The sequence below is a fragment of the Dermatophagoides farinae genome, chromosome 3 (assembly GCF_024713945.1).
Source record: "Dermatophagoides farinae isolate YC_2012a chromosome 3, ASM2471394v1, whole genome shotgun sequence".
NCBI classification, from domain to species: domain Eukaryota; kingdom Metazoa; phylum Arthropoda; class Arachnida; order Sarcoptiformes; family Pyroglyphidae; genus Dermatophagoides; species Dermatophagoides farinae.
The window spans coordinates 6,108,018-6,124,841 of NC_134679.1; positions in this window are offsets into that span (position 1 = coordinate 6,108,018).

Genomic DNA, 16,824 nt, shown 5'->3' on the forward strand with positions numbered 1-16,824 from the left:
AAAAAAAAAAATACACACAAAAACACAATGAAAATGTGACAATCAAATGTGGTAAAAATCACAATTTTATCCACATCATTTATATCAGCATCGTTGTCGTTCGTCACAAGTGATTTTTTTTTCGCCCAAAATCAATTCATCGATATTGTCATTTAATCAAAACACACACACACACACATAACACAAACACAGTTAATCAAAACACCTGTGTATGGTTAGTTTAGTAACTATGACGATCAATTTATCAAATTACCTGTTGAGTTGTATATATATTTATTTATTATGGATCAATATCTTATCTTAATTTATTTCTTTGATCCAAATTGGAAAAATTTTTCAAAACAACCATGATGATGATGATGATGATGATAATGATTGATGTATGCTTGTGTGTGCGTGTGTGTGTGTGTGTATGTTAACACAGGTATGATATTCGTTGAATGATTTGAACTAGCAAGTTGTTGTTGTTGTTTTGTGACTAGCGATGGATGGATACTACTGTTTTTTTTTGTTTTTGTTTTTGTTGATAATGTTTTAGCGGTATAACATTGTGTTATTGCTTGATGATGGTGGTCGTGGTAGTAGAAGTGGCAAATAATTTATTAAAGAAAAAAAATGTGTGAATGAATACATTCACCATTCACACATATGTAGCTTTTATTGGCTGATTGGCTAAAGCCAAAAAAAATAAAAAAAAAATGAAAAATTGACTGCCCCTTTTTTTTTGTTTCTTCGCACACACAACACACAACACACACATATTACGTGATGACAGCTAAAATAGTTGAATGATGATAATGATGACACCAATGAGTGACGAATTGAAAAAAAGGGGCTGTACCTTTTTTTGGGTAACGCCTTTTTTCTTACTATTATTAATACTACTATACCTTTTCATAATCGATTTAAATGGGCGTGGTATAGTACAATATTAACAACAACAAAAAAACATGTATCATTTTCACATGACTATGAAAATAATGTAGCTGTGTATGTTTGTGTGTGTGAAAAAGTTCGCGCATCATCACTTTGTTGTTACATTACAATCAAGAGGAAATTTTTTTTTTTTTTGCCGCATCCATATAATCAACAACAACATGATAATGGCGATGATCAATATAAATTGGAGAAGCAAAAGAAAATCTTTTTTTAAAAAATTTTTTTATGTTTGTGTGTGTGATGAAAATCACTTTACTTTATTGTATGATGATGATGATGATGATTTTTTTTCTTTTTCTTGATCAAAATGAATGATCACATGATCAAAATAGAAAAAAAAACTTTCAAAACAAGTAATAATGATAAGTGATGATGATGATGATGATAATTGTAAATGAGAGAACTGTAGTTTTTTTTTCTTTAAATAAAGATTAGAAATAATGATGATTATTCAATGTAAAGGTGTTGTTGTTGGTCAAACAACCGATCATCAAACTTTAAAGATTGGTGTATTTGCCTGTGTGTTTGTGTGTGTGTGTGTGTGTGTGTGCGATGACCACCATCATTGATGTGAATCAATATCAATCAATGCTACCAACAACAACAACAACAAAAAACTTGAAAACTAAAAAAAAAAGATCACTGACTTATCATTGCTGTAAAAAAAAGCAGAAAAGAAAAAAAATTCAAAAGTAAAGGAAATTGATAAGAAACAAGAAGAATTGGTTTATTGTAAATAGTAAAAAGAAAAAAAATTGCAGTATGCATAACGACAACAACAACAACAACGTATGTGAACGAAATGGAATAATTAACATTCTGATGAAGATGATGATGGATAAAAATGAATGTTATGTTCATCATTCACACACACACAAAAACAGGAAAACAAAAATGAATGCAATTCAAATACACACACACACACAGAGACTAAGTGATTGTTTGATTGACGATCTTTGTGTGTGCATGTGCTACCAAACTACCCCAGTGTTTACTATATATATGGATGAATGGATTTTCTGTTTGTGTGAGAGATCCAAATTTAAAACAAAACCAGAAAAAAAATAATGCTACCGTATAAAATAAAATAATAAATTTTTACAGCTCCAAAAACAAAAAAAGTTGTCAAATTTTCATTTTTTTTCCATGTGTGTCTGTGTGTGTGGCAATGCATTGATTCAGCAGATTATCAGTTGTTAAAAGATGATAAGCTGCTAGTGTTATGTTGTTATTGTTGTTGTTGTTGTTGTGATGTGTTGAATAAATTAACATCCATTGTTAATAACAAACAGTAAACAAACGGATAAAACACAAAATAACAACGACATTAACAATAACAACAACAACAACAACAACAACATGAATAAAAATGACATGACAATAAATAACCGAAAATAAACACAGTGTGTGTGTGTGTGTGTGTGTGTTTGGTACGACAATGATAATAGTGTTTTTATTTATGATTGAACCGGAAAAAACAACAACGTAGAGTTAGAAAAAAAAATTAAATCAAATTATTAATTTCATAATCATGATGATTCAATTAACACTCAACTAACACACACGAAGAGAGAGAGAGAGAGAGAGAGAGAGAGAGAGAGAGAGAGAGAGAGAGAGAAAGACGTTTTTTTTGTTCTAAATTGTCCATAAAAACATTGAAAAAATATGAAAAAAAACCATTTCTTAATTCTTCCATTGAATTTTTTGTTGTTTTGTTTAATTTCTACGACGATTCAGAGAATGCCAATGATACAAAAAAAATGAAATGAAATGAAATGACTGATTCTGTTAAAGTGATGATGATTATGATGATGAACCGACAACAAGACAAGAAAAAAGAAAGAATCAAAGACGTCGACGAAGAATAAAAAAAAAATAAAAATGAAAAATGGCTTACATTCAACACTTTTTCATCATCATCATCATCATCATCAAGATCTCACTTTTTCACTTGACTTGAATTCACATTTATATCGACTAACAAACACACACACACACACACGCATATAAAATTAAACAAGTCAAAAAAAAAAGCCAAAACAGACTAAAAACTGCAAACATCATCAACAACAAACATTAACGACAAACTGAATAGAAAATTCTTTTACTTTACTTTGCCGAAAATAATTTCTTTCTCTTTGGTGATAATTATACACACACACACAAACACACGCACTAAATATAAATATGAATGAATTGAATGAACTCAGCTCATCATCATCATCATCATCATCAACAACAAACAAACATCTAAAAACTCTCTGTGTGTGTGTGTCGATGAATTTCATCTTTTTGTTCTTTGTGATATGGGTCCTTGTCTATATAATCAGCTGCATACTTTTTTTTTCTCTCTCTCTCGTATAAAGCTCATTTTTCTTATCTTTCATTTACATTTTGTCTTCAATATCATGATGATGATGATGATAATTACATCTTAAGGGCGCGAACACTATCCATTCATTGATTGTTGAAAACAACGAACGAAACAAAACAAAAAAAAATAAAATAAAATTAGGAAATGAACGAAATGAGAATAATGGAAAAAATGTGATGACGATGATTAATGTTTTAGGCGCCATGATGATGATGATGATGATGATGATAATCAACAAGGCGCCCAATCGTATTATGACAAATATATAACAATAGTTTCGAACGTAAAAAAAGGAAAAGCGCTACCTATTGGATGAAAAATGAATTTTTTTCTTTTTCATTTGATTTTTTATCCAGCAAAAAAAAAGGCTTGTGTACAAACATTATCATGATGACCAATCACATTATATTTAAAGGTCAAAGATTAAAATGAAATTTTTTTTTTTGGTTTCGATGAAAAAAAAGATTATAAATTTAAAGATTAGATTAAAAGAAAAAAATTGTCAAGCAAAACCACATGTACCAAAATCTTTGGTAGGTATGATAATTTTGTTTTTACCAAGAAAATTCAATTATCGAAAAAAATGGATACAAAAAGCTCCACATGATGTGTAAATAAGTCAGAAGCTACAAAAAAAAACAGCAACAACAACAACAACAAAATTAATGTCAATCACCTTTTTTTACGTTTTTTTTTCATATAAAATGTGAAAAATCTTTTCAAAAAAAGCAAAAGATTTTGACATTTTTAAAATGTACGATTATTACCTTTATATATATGGGGTTTGGTTATTATGTGTTCAAGTTTAATTCATGTGTGTGTGTGTGTGATACATGGGATGTGATTTTGAGCAAAAAAAAACTACCTCGTGCCATCTCAAAGACCACCATCATCATTATCATCATCATCAAGAAGATTGGAACCAGCCAAAGAAAAAAAATCAATCTTTTCTGATGATTATCATCAATAACTCCCTTTTTCTACGACAACAACATCAACAACAACAACAACCCCAAAAAGAGACTGCTTGGCATCATACCGTGTATTTATGGCCAAAAAACATTTGGATAACAAATTTAAATCAAATCAAAAAGAAAAAAAAATAGTTTCCACATATCCATTTTAGCTGGTTTAGTTTTTTTTGTTGTTGTTGTTGATCGTTATCCAAAAAAATTTTTTTTTTTCAAATTGATAGTCGACAGTTGATCGAAATGTTATGGATTTATATTTTTTTTTTATTTTGTTTGGAATTTCAAATATTCCAACTATAGTCGTCAGCAAACAATCTGTCAATCATTGGAATATTATAATCATGTCAGGCTTAATCGATTTGTGATTGGAAAAAATCATCATCTAATTAAAAATGATCAATTTGAATTTGGAAAACAAACTATTTTCAACAAAACAACAAAACTTTTGATTGCTTAAATTGAACATTGAAACTTGCTCTAATGCAAGCATCTGGACAATATACAAATACATTATTTGTTTGTTTGTTTGTTTGTTTAGCCATACACACAGATTGCTAAATAATTAGGCGATGATTACACTACTGATTTTTTTTGTCGTTGTTTGGATTGGTTTTTTTTTTTTTTGATTGTTTGTTCATAAACAAAAAACAAACCAAATTTATGTGTGTGTGTGTGTGTTTTCAATGATGATAATGGCCATATATATTCAATTCTTAGAAAAAAAATGTCAATTACAGTGTTATCAGAAGAATAAATGTGTGTTGTGTAAATACAGCAAATCGAATATAGAAAGGAATTGGCCATTTCTGAATGAAAAATCAATTGATTTTTTGTTGATTTTTGATCAATTTTTTTTCTTGGTTGGTTCTCATGGAAATTTCTGATTTTACTTTCAAGTGATTACAAATGATAATCATTGGATCCAAAAAAAAGTGAAAAAAAAGCGTTGACAATGTGACAGGCCACAAATTTTTTCGTGTTTATGGACCACAGATTGTTGTCGATTATTGTGTTAACACAATAATCAAATCAAACAAATTAAACTGATTTTTTCTTTAGTTATCTAGAAAAAAAAATGAAATTTTTACAAGCAAAAAAATTGATTTTAGCACAACAAACACCTCCTCACTACATTGAATGAATCAGATACTCGTTATTTACATTTTTTTGGGTTTGTCATAATACAAAAATGAATTATTCACATTTTATGTTACAAAAGCAATAGGCAAGTTTCACATTTTTTTCCGTTCAAATATTTGAACATTGACAATCATCATCTCTTTTTGTCAGTTGACAATGTTTTTTTTTTTTTTTTGGTTTGGAAAACAGAAGAAAAAAAATTCCAACAATGCAGATGATGATGATGATTAACGATCTAATTATCATTAATTCGTTCATCAAGATTAATTTCAATTGTTTTGACTTTATGGCTAGCATAGCATTTATTTCATGCCATTCCATTCATTCATTCAATAATTGTGTTTCTGTGGAAATAAATCACAATATTAGCAAAAAAAAAAAAAAAATCTCACTGAACAAATCTACAATGAAAATTGAATGGATGAATGGCTGAAAGCAATTAAAAACATGAACAAACATAATTCTATTATTATTATGGTTCATTTGATTGTTTTTAGTTTTGTTGGGGTTTCTAATGTTTTTTTTCTGTTTTCATGGCAAAATTGGCAAACCATTGATGAATGTTTACTGCAATCAATGTGTCACCGAATGTGTTTTGGTTTTTTGGTTTTTTTTTTTCGTCGAAAACGATAAAAATGAAATCAATCCAAATTTCGTATGAATATTCAAAGTTCAAAAACACCAAAAAAAAAGTGGCCAATTGCAATCATCATTATGACTATCATCACAATAATCGTTTAGAGATTTTTTTTTCTGAGTAACAAAAAACAATAACAACAACAACAACAACAACAAGAGATCTATTGAAATTAGCGGCAACAGAAGAGGCAAAAAAAACCATATAATAGCCAATTTGAAAGCAAAAAAAAAACAACAACAAAACTTGAAAATTTGATCATCATATTTTCAGCCACAAAAAAATGATGATGATGATCATCATCATCATATCTAAATTGCTGCTGTTTTTACATTTTGTTTTTTGTTATTCAACAACAACAACAACAAGACCAATAAACGAAAATTGTTTCGGAAATGAAATGAACCATATTACAACAACAACAACAACAACAACAAAACATAAATACCACAATCACAAGAGCAAGAGATCATTTGAATATATATTCACGCCGATTCATTATTATCGTTATGATGGCTAGCCCATATCGATATTTCAAACAAAAATTTTCTTGTTGCCCATTGTTGTGAATGATGTAATTGTGCGTATAGTGTGTGTGTCTGTGTATTGTTATTCGATTAAAAACAATAACGATGATAATAATCGTTAAACTTATTTTACCCCGTTCTATAGTCGATTATTATTATGATGATGATGATGATCTATCCATTTGCCAATCGATAATTGCCATATCTCAATTTCAACAATAACAAAAACAACAACAACAACAAAAAATTTACCATTTAATTTGAATGAATGAATGAATGAAAAAAACAATGGAAAAACCGATAATATTCACTACTAGTAGTAGTAGTTATTATTTGTCGGTCAATTCACTTCAAAAAAATCTTGAATGAACTTGGCTGAAAAATGAATATTTGTCGATGGTAATTGATCAATATATATCCGGATAGAAAATTGATTGAATTTTTTATTATTCTTAATAATAATCAAAAAAAAAAAAAAATTCAATTCAATGGGTGATATTAATAATTTTCCATTCATAATTTTAATGATATGGAAATTTCCTAGGCGGTGCACACATTGATGCATTTTGATCTCTTGTTTTTTAAGCACCAAGTCGGCATATTAGTGCCAAAATTATAGATCACCAGTCACTTGTTATTATCATCATCATCAAATTACAGGGGTATTTTTTCCGAATGGTAAAGGTGACGGTAGCGGATACGCGTTTCTCATCAATGTTTATGTGTGTGTATGTGTATCGATCAAATTATCATCATTCATATATAATTGAATTTGATTAAATTAGTCGTAAAAGATGTAAAAAGATGTCCATTTATGATAATAATAATTCGTGACTTCCCTGCCACCACCACCACCACCACACCACACCACTACGCTACTCAAATGATTCCAGGTGAACATAAAATAGGAAAGAATCATTAAAACATTATCAAACAGGTAAAACGAATCAATTTATGTTTTTTTTCCATTGTTTCGCAGTTGCTGCTGTTGCTGTATTTTGTTCATCTTTGGTCCATTCAATAAATGACGTGACAATGCTTCTTAAATGCTGATAGACCTTTAGATTTAGAAGAAAGAAAAATCACGTTCCAAGAAACAAAACAAAAAAAAAAACGAACGAACAAATTCTTTATATATTTCAAACCAAATGATAATGATGATGATGATGATGATGATGATGAAAAAAAACCACATTCCGTTTGTTGGTAAATTCGAATCCACAAAACAATTAAACGATGTGATGTTCATTCATTCATTCATTCATCATCAATTGTGTTATTTGTCATTTTGTTGTGTGGTTGGACCACAAAAAAAAATTCATTAAAAATCGACTACTGTACTACACACAATGATGATGATGATGATGATTTAATCATCTCAATGGCCAGAAAAAAAAGAAAGAAAGAAAACATCATTAAATTCCAAAACCGAAAAAAACAAAAATCTCACGCGCGTGTTCATATATATATGAATTATACCATTTTCCATTGTCCTTAATGATATCAGATATCATTATTATCTACAAAATGATAATCACATCTACAACAGCAATAAAACAAAAAAAAAATGGATAACAATCAAAATCCGTTGATGAGTATCATCATCATCATCATCATCATCAACGGATTTTTTTTTTCGTTGTAAAACAATTGGTATTTATGATGATGATGATGATGAAAAAAAAAAAAATTCATATCATCATCTTGTTAATCATTATCATGTAAGGCGCCTATATGAAACATAACAATAATTCATGACAATCTGCTGTCTTTTTTTTTTTTTGGAACCACAAACACACACACACACACACTTGCTAGTAACAGTATTTGTTGGCCCATCATTACTTTTTTATTATCTTTTTTTTTTCTTTGGTTTAATGATTGTCATTGTGGTATTCACAGCCATTGTTTTTTGTTGATGATGATGATGATGATATCTTTCAAGTCCTTTTTTTTTGTTCATTGTTCTTCATTCATTCATCCACCCAATTTTTTTTTCATTTGTCATTTCTTTTGATTTACCTATTTTATTTTGCCCTGTATTCACATTTTATGTCATCGATTCAATTATCATCATCATCATCAGTGATTGTTGTTGTTGTTGTTGTTGTTGTTGTTTTATATAGGACTTGTTTTTTTTTCTTGATTAAGTCAATTGTGTTTGTGTTCGTGTGTATCCATCATTAATAAGAACAAAAAAAAATCGGGTCATTCAATCCATCATCAAATGTGGTTGTAAATGATAATGAGAATGATTGCCACACACACACTTACACAAATGATTCATTCTCCATTGAATTTGTTTTTTTTTCTATTATGACCACAATGATCTAATTGGCAAGATTAAGACTTTTGAACATTCCAATAGTATCTTTTCTCGATATCTGTGTGTGTGTGCGTCGGTCTCGCCTTAACATCATCATCATCATTTACTTATCGGAGAAAAAAATGTGAAAAAAAAACAAATTTTCCAAGTTCCACTTAAAGTGTCATTTTTTTGAAAAAAAGTGGCGAGAAAAAAAAATCCATTTCTGTTTACTGTTCATTTTTGATTATGATCATGATGATTAGTATGATTCGTTTCATTTCTGATTATATAACACACAATCATAATCATCAAATGGCGACAAATTTCTATTTCTATTGCTTATCTTGTTCATGTTATATCCATGTATTTTTCTATACATATCAATGTTTATCGTTTATACAGGTAAAGCAAAAAAATGTGTTGAACAAAAATTTTTTTTTTTTAGTTTTCTGGCTCTAAAAATCAGCCTATATTATCCATTATTTAATGGTGGCTTTGATACTATCTATTTTTTATGTACATGTCTAGCCAATATAGAATTCAAAAAAAAAAATGACGACGACAAGATGTCGAAAATCATCAACCATCATCATCATCATTATAATCATTTACAAATCAAAATCAACATTATTCGGCCATTATCATTATGGATAAATGTCTGATTGATTATCCCTCTCAACGAAAAAGATGGCCACTTGTCTTGATTTTTTTTTTGGCTAAATTTGTCATAACAACACCTATATATATGACATATATCCGATATAAATTACACACACACACACACACACACGTAAAAAAATGACTTCTCATTGAAAATCAATATGATTGGCTTTTACTTTTTATTATATTTGAAAAAAATGTCATGTTTTGACACTATTTGGGTTTTCGTTTGTTGTTATCAATGCAGATAAATGGAGATGTTATTTTTTTGTTTGTGTTTCTCATTTATTTTTTTTATCAAAAGGCTGATTTATTTGTACAACAATGACAATAGAGAAAGAATGAATGTCGTCATCCGGTCTGGTTTTTTTTTTGATTATTTATCCATTCGATATAAATATTTGGCTAATTTTGATTCAGTGATAAGCAAGCAACAAGTGTTATTTGGATTTCTGATTTCCAGTAGCAAATAAATTAAGTTCTGTACATACAAATTTTTGACTTTTTTTTGTATATCCACCCCGTGTTTGTGATTTTGAACACATATTTGGATTGTCATTTTTTCTGTTGTTGTTGTTGCTGACTCTTTGATGATGATGATGATGACGATGATGACAAGTGGTCGATAAATTTTGTGTATATGATCATCATCATCAGGATTTTGAAAAATTTTTTCAAGATTTTTTTTTCTCGTTTGAATGTAAAATATGTAAATTGATCACCTGTGAACATCGTACTGAAAAATCCCATAATTTGTATCAATCAATTGTATTTCGTTTTGTTTTTTTTTTTTTTTTTGATTTAAATATCCGATTCTCTATACTGTTGTCGTTATCGTTGTTGTTGTTGCCGATCGATGATTGGCAATAACATTTTTTGTGTTTTTCTTCTGATCATTTTGACCTCAATATTCATCAAGCTGAGCTTTGACACTTGTTGTTGCATTTGAAAACAAAAAAAATTATTCGGCAAATCAATATAGAAATCTCATGATGATGGTTCATTGGCTGGCTGGTTGGTTGTCAATTGAATTGGATTGATTTTTTTTTCTTTTTTTTTGCATTTGATCTAAATTTGACAGTTAGAATTTTGTTTTTTTTTGTTCATTTCTCTCACTGTGTGCGTGTGTGTGTTGTTTACTACTGCTGATTTTGCGGATGATATATCATGCATACAGGTCCATATTTCTTTTTTTTTTTTGTTTTTTGTTTTTGAATATTGATCCTGTGGTGTGAGATTTTTTTTTTCAATTCAATCGTCATCAAAACCACCACCATCATGATGATGATGATAATCTTATTTACGCATTTGAAATGTGATCATTTTTGATTTACCATTGTTTTTACAATGATACGAAACAGATATATATATATATAGAGAGAGAGAAAGAGAAAAAATGAAAATTTTATTGAAAAACCTCCCTATCATCAATATCAAATGATGATGGTTATTTGTCATTTTGTAATATCTCCGGTATATATAAAACCAGAGAGAAAAAAAAATTCAAATGGTCATCAAACACTTGCACACACACACACACACAACACGACGGTCCAGTAACATAAGCTTTATTTTTTTTTCGTTTTTTTTTTACTTGATGATTTAAGAATAAAATCTAGCACAGCAAGCAAATATACCACCACCATCACTGTCAATAAACAAAACACATCGACTGACAACACACACACACACATGAAATGAAATGAAATGATGAATCTTCATCATGAAAAACGATTTGGTAGTGAAAGAAAGAAAAAAAAGACGATTCACATGGCAATTATCATAAATTTTTTTTTATTTTTGGCCAAAAAAAAAAATTATGAATACTCTCTTTGTGAACAAATCATCATCATCATCAACATTGAACATCGAACATCGAACATGATGGAAAGAATTATTGTTCACGAAGAAAAAAAAAATTTTTTCTGTTCATATCACAAATGCGGTAAAATGATGAAGAATTCACACCTCCACCACAACAAATTCAAATGGCCATAATTCTCATGAATTTGTAATCTGATTTTTTTTTCTCTCATCTAATTTATTTATCTATCCATCCATTTTGTGCACGTTTTCATAGCCGGCAATAGTTTTTTTTCGGAATAAAATTAATGATGTTGTTGTAATGTGAGCAATTCATTTCATTTCAATTCTGTTCAATTGAATTATCAATGGTTTTTTTCTTTCTTCCTGGAACATTTATAATTTGTGATCATTGATCACATACACACACACACACCATATGTCATATCATATCCTGGCCAGGTAGCATCAATGATGATGATGATGATGATATCAACAACAGAAATAACGATAATTTATGCAAATTTTTTTTCTGGTTGCTTAAAATTGTAGAAAAAAAACATATGAATCATATTGATTATGAATTATGGAATTTTCTTGTGAATTTCAATTTGTTTTTTTCATTTGTGTTTCATGATAATGGTCATTGAAATTTATCGGAATAAAAATTGTTACACGTGACTGTTTTTTTTTCTTTTTCCGGAACTCACACACGCCATATGATAATCAATTAATTATTGCTTATAGCAAATAATTACAGATTTTAAATGTTTTTTTTTTATTTTTTTCTTTTTGGATTTTATGTTGATGGATTAAAATAATAATCCGATTGAATTGATATGTTGTGGTGATTGTGATGTGGATTAACGCCAAACGATATGAGGCTTGTTGTTGAAATCATTGAGGCGACAACAAAATAAAAATAAAAATTTTCTTGTAAACACAAGAATTAACCATTTGGTTGTCTGTTTAATGACAAATCTTTTTCATAGTTTCAAAGTTTCTTCTCACTCTCTGTGTTTGTATGTGATTTACACTTTTATTCATCATCATTTTCTTGAAATATTTCATTATTGTCGTGATTTTTTTTGTGCAAAAAAAGAAGATTATTTTTTGTTTTTTTTTCTTGATCGAAATAAAATTCTAATGAAATAATAATCATAAAAATTTGCAAGTAAAAAAAAAATCTAATCTAACCTGACCTTTAAAAACTTTTAATGATGATGATGACCTGATGACATTTCAACTGACAACAACAACGACTATGGCCATGGATATTGATGGCAAAATCACCTTGTGATTACCTTGTATGTGTGTGTGTGCGCGCGTATATTGACTCTATACATTGGTAAATCGCATATTTTTTTCTTGCAATAATAAAAAAAAATCACAAGTATTCGATTGCTGTTGTTTGATTATTCACAATGACAATTTTATGGACAATTTATAAGATTTATAGATTGTAACAAAAAAAAAAAATATGTGACAAGCTAAATTTTCTAAATTTAAATGATGGTGATGATGAGCCCTCTCTCTCGCACACACATTCAGATCATCATCATCATCAATTGTGATGATTTTCTCGCCTTTTTTTCTCTTCTGTCCAGATTTTCAAATTTGAAATTTCAATAATTTTTTTTTTGCCTTTTTTCAAGTATTCAATTTTCCAATCATGTCATCGATCCGTACATAGTAATATGAAGTGGTTTTGTCGACAAACCACCACCACCACCACCACCAAGCTGATTCATTGCTTTTTTTGTGTGTCATAATATTTTGGGCGGTGTAATCAACAACAAGCAGCAGCAGAACCAAAATTTTTTATTCACTGAGTTGATTAAAAAAAAAAAATATGACCAAGGAACAATAGACAAAACTGATCTTGATCATTGAAATGTGTGTGATTTTTTTTCAATTTCTTTTCACCAGTAGTTTCTTTTTTTTCAATTCACTCATTCAAATTTTCTATTCAAAACAAAACAAAAAAATGATGGTCTAGACACACGGTTGGACATGAAAATTTTAAGATATCAATCCTAAAACTAACTTGCTAACTAACTAACTAACTAACTAACTAACTAACAAGCCCCAAAAAAGTGTGTAATAATAATAATAATAAATTTTACGCATTGAAAAACTTTGAATCAATTTATGGAATATTTATTGGAAAAGCAAAAAAAAAATTAATTAGAAATCAGCGGCAGCAGAAGTAAATTTCATATAAATTTTTCCATTTTCATGATCAGTTTCTATTGACATGAAATGATCATTCGTAAAGGTGTCGAAAGAATGGGAATTTTTTTTCTTCCAATGAAAAAAAACGACAACAAAAAAATGTATCAATGTCAATCACCGACACACACACACACACACACACACACACGCATAAGGTTTCAATGTCAGATTTTTTTTTGACAAGTTATATTACTCGTGCAACGACAACAACAACAACAACAAAAACGAACCTCATCTTTTACATTATTTGTTGTTGACTTGTCACTTTGACCTTTTTTTTCTTCTTCTTTTGTTGCTTCTGGTGGTCAAATTGTTTTTTTGTTGTTGTTGTTGTTGTTGCGTTTGTTTTTGTTTATATGATCCAAAATGTTTTTTTCCTATTCAACCATTGAGAATGGAATAATGTTCCAGTTATTATTTGATAATCAATAGTTATTCACACACACACACACACACATAATGGTGTGGTTGTGGTTGTTGTTGTTGTTGTTGTTGTGGTGGTGGACAATGGTGTTCCTTTTGAAATTGAAAAAATTTTTTCCCATTCATTTTCGATTGGCTTTTGTTTGTCAATGAGATTTTTAAAAAGAAAATAAATAAAGAGTTTGTGTCTCGACGACGACACCTATTGACCGTTGACGTTTTATTATTATTGTTGTTGTTGTTATATGTTTAGATGACTAAAAACATTTGAAAATTTCAAATAAAAAAAAATTTTTATTGACAATTGACAATTGGTTTAATGGCGCCAATCATCATCATCAATTGTTGTTGTTGTTGTTTTGGTCATTTTCAAATGATACACATTCATCATTTGTCCTTGATAATGAAAGAAAAAAATCTTTCTGGAAAGATTCTTGGTTGACAATATTTTTTCATTTTAAAGAATTTGTTCCAATGAACTTGTGTGTGTGTGTGTGTCAACTATGGTCATTGGGTATCAATAATCATTAATCATCCATAAAAATGAAGTAAAACAGTGTGTAATCTTCGATTATTTTGACCCCTTTATGAATAAGAATGTGTGTGTGACATTCGAATCAATTTTTATATTTTATTTGTGAATGAGTCTAGACATAACAACAACAACAACAACAAACAATTGTCTAACAAACAAATAGAAAGGTGGACAATGTTTTTTTTTTTTTTATTTTACACCATACAAATACCTACAGCAGCGAATCATTCGTTACAGTTGTCGTTAACCAATTTAATTGCCCCACACGTATACGTACACTTGACTATCATATACATAGCAAATAATTTGACAATTGTCCTATATGTTGACGCTTGTTCAAGATTATTAATTGGAATTTTTTTTTCTGGAACACCATTGTCCATGATGATGAAGAGAAAGAAGCCAATATTTTATTCACTTTTGAATTCAACAAGTGATTCTTACAATGCCACCAAGTGTTTTTTGTTTTTTTTTCTTTTTTGGTCAATTGATTTTAACGATACACGGTTCTGGTTGATGAATGATCAAATAAAATGCAAGAAACAGTTGATGATTTAACCTAACCTGTTTTTTTACCACCTACTACCATTTAATTATCCTTTGGAATGAAATGTTCCAATAGAGTGATTTACCCATTTACTATTATTACTACTACTAATGACTAATGACATAAACAAACAATTTAGATATTTTTTTGCGGAATTTAATTCTTCATTTTGAAATATTCCACCAAAATGAATTGTGTTTTTTTTTTTGGCCAGGTGGAAGTAATTATTGATGGTAATTATTTAAATTTTGTTGAAAAAAAAACAGCAACAACAACAACAACAATAGTGGATCATCATGGTTTTCAACCCTTTTTACACACACACACACACATTCTCTCTCGAAGGATTTGAATCTGTCCCAGAGATCTAATCAATGGAAATTATCTTTGTTTTTTTTTCTTTACCGTGATCTCACAATGCTGAATTGTGAAAAAAGGCTGAATATTTTCTAATCGAAAATTTCTTCGTCATAATTTGATTGATCACCACATCGTCATCATCATCATCATCTAATAACACACACACACACATACATAGAGTGATCATAGCCAATAACAACAACAAGGTGAATATGGTGATAATCTCACCAAGTGTTTTCTTGTTTGTTTGTCCATATAAAATAATCGATGATCTTCGAACAACCAACCAACCAAGCAATCAATTTTAATGTTTCCAGGTTTTTTTTTCTTCATCATCATCATCATCATGATTAATAAGAATAATAAAATGATGATGATTATTCACACATAATCAGAGAAAAGAAAAATTTTCAATCAGCAGGTAATATCCAAACTGTCCATCATGATGACCATTTTTTTTTTTTTTTTTTTTGAAAATGGAGAAAACTAGACAGAAACATACATAGAACTTATTGCAAAACGTGAACGTGACACACACACACACACACACAAGATTAATGACATTGTGCAGTATATGATTCCCATACATTCGATCATCGATGATTTTTTTTTTCATTGGAAGAATTTAATGAAAAATTTTTATTTTCAACACACAAAAATCAATGATATCTTTTTCTATGGATCAATTTATGGAATGTTAATGTTGACAGTTTTGTTTTTCCACTATCTTATCGCTTATTTCGTTGCTGTTGTTATTTCATATTTCATCGCTTTACTCGTATTGATGATGTTATGTTTTTTTTTCAATTATCAAACCTGTTGAATAATCATCATCATCATCTTTGCTTGTCATCAGGTTTTTTTTAACTCTCTCTCTCTCTCACACACACTCACATTATTATTATTATTGATGGACATAATAATTCATACACAAAGTATAAAATATGATTTGTCACCATGTTTTTTTTTTTTTTTTTGCTTCAACTTTGAAAGGGATTTAATGCGTACGATGATAATAATCATAATTCGTTCTTTCTCTCTAAATATGATTTATGAATCTATGAGGATGAGGATGTGTTTTTTTTTCACTTTTTCACTTGCTTAATCGATTTATTTTAACACTTTATGATGATGATGATGATGAAACATTACTGTCAACAGCTTTACTTTTTGGATGGCTTAGAATTTTTTTTTATAGAAATCCTCATCATACGATGTTTTCTTTCTTGCATTTTTTTTTTTTAAGAATCACAAACATTTATCATCGTTGATTTTTTTTTTCATTCCTTGTTTTTGGTTGTCAAAAAAAAAAATTTTTTTTCCTCTGTTTTAAATCTCTGTTCATGATGATGATGATGATGATGA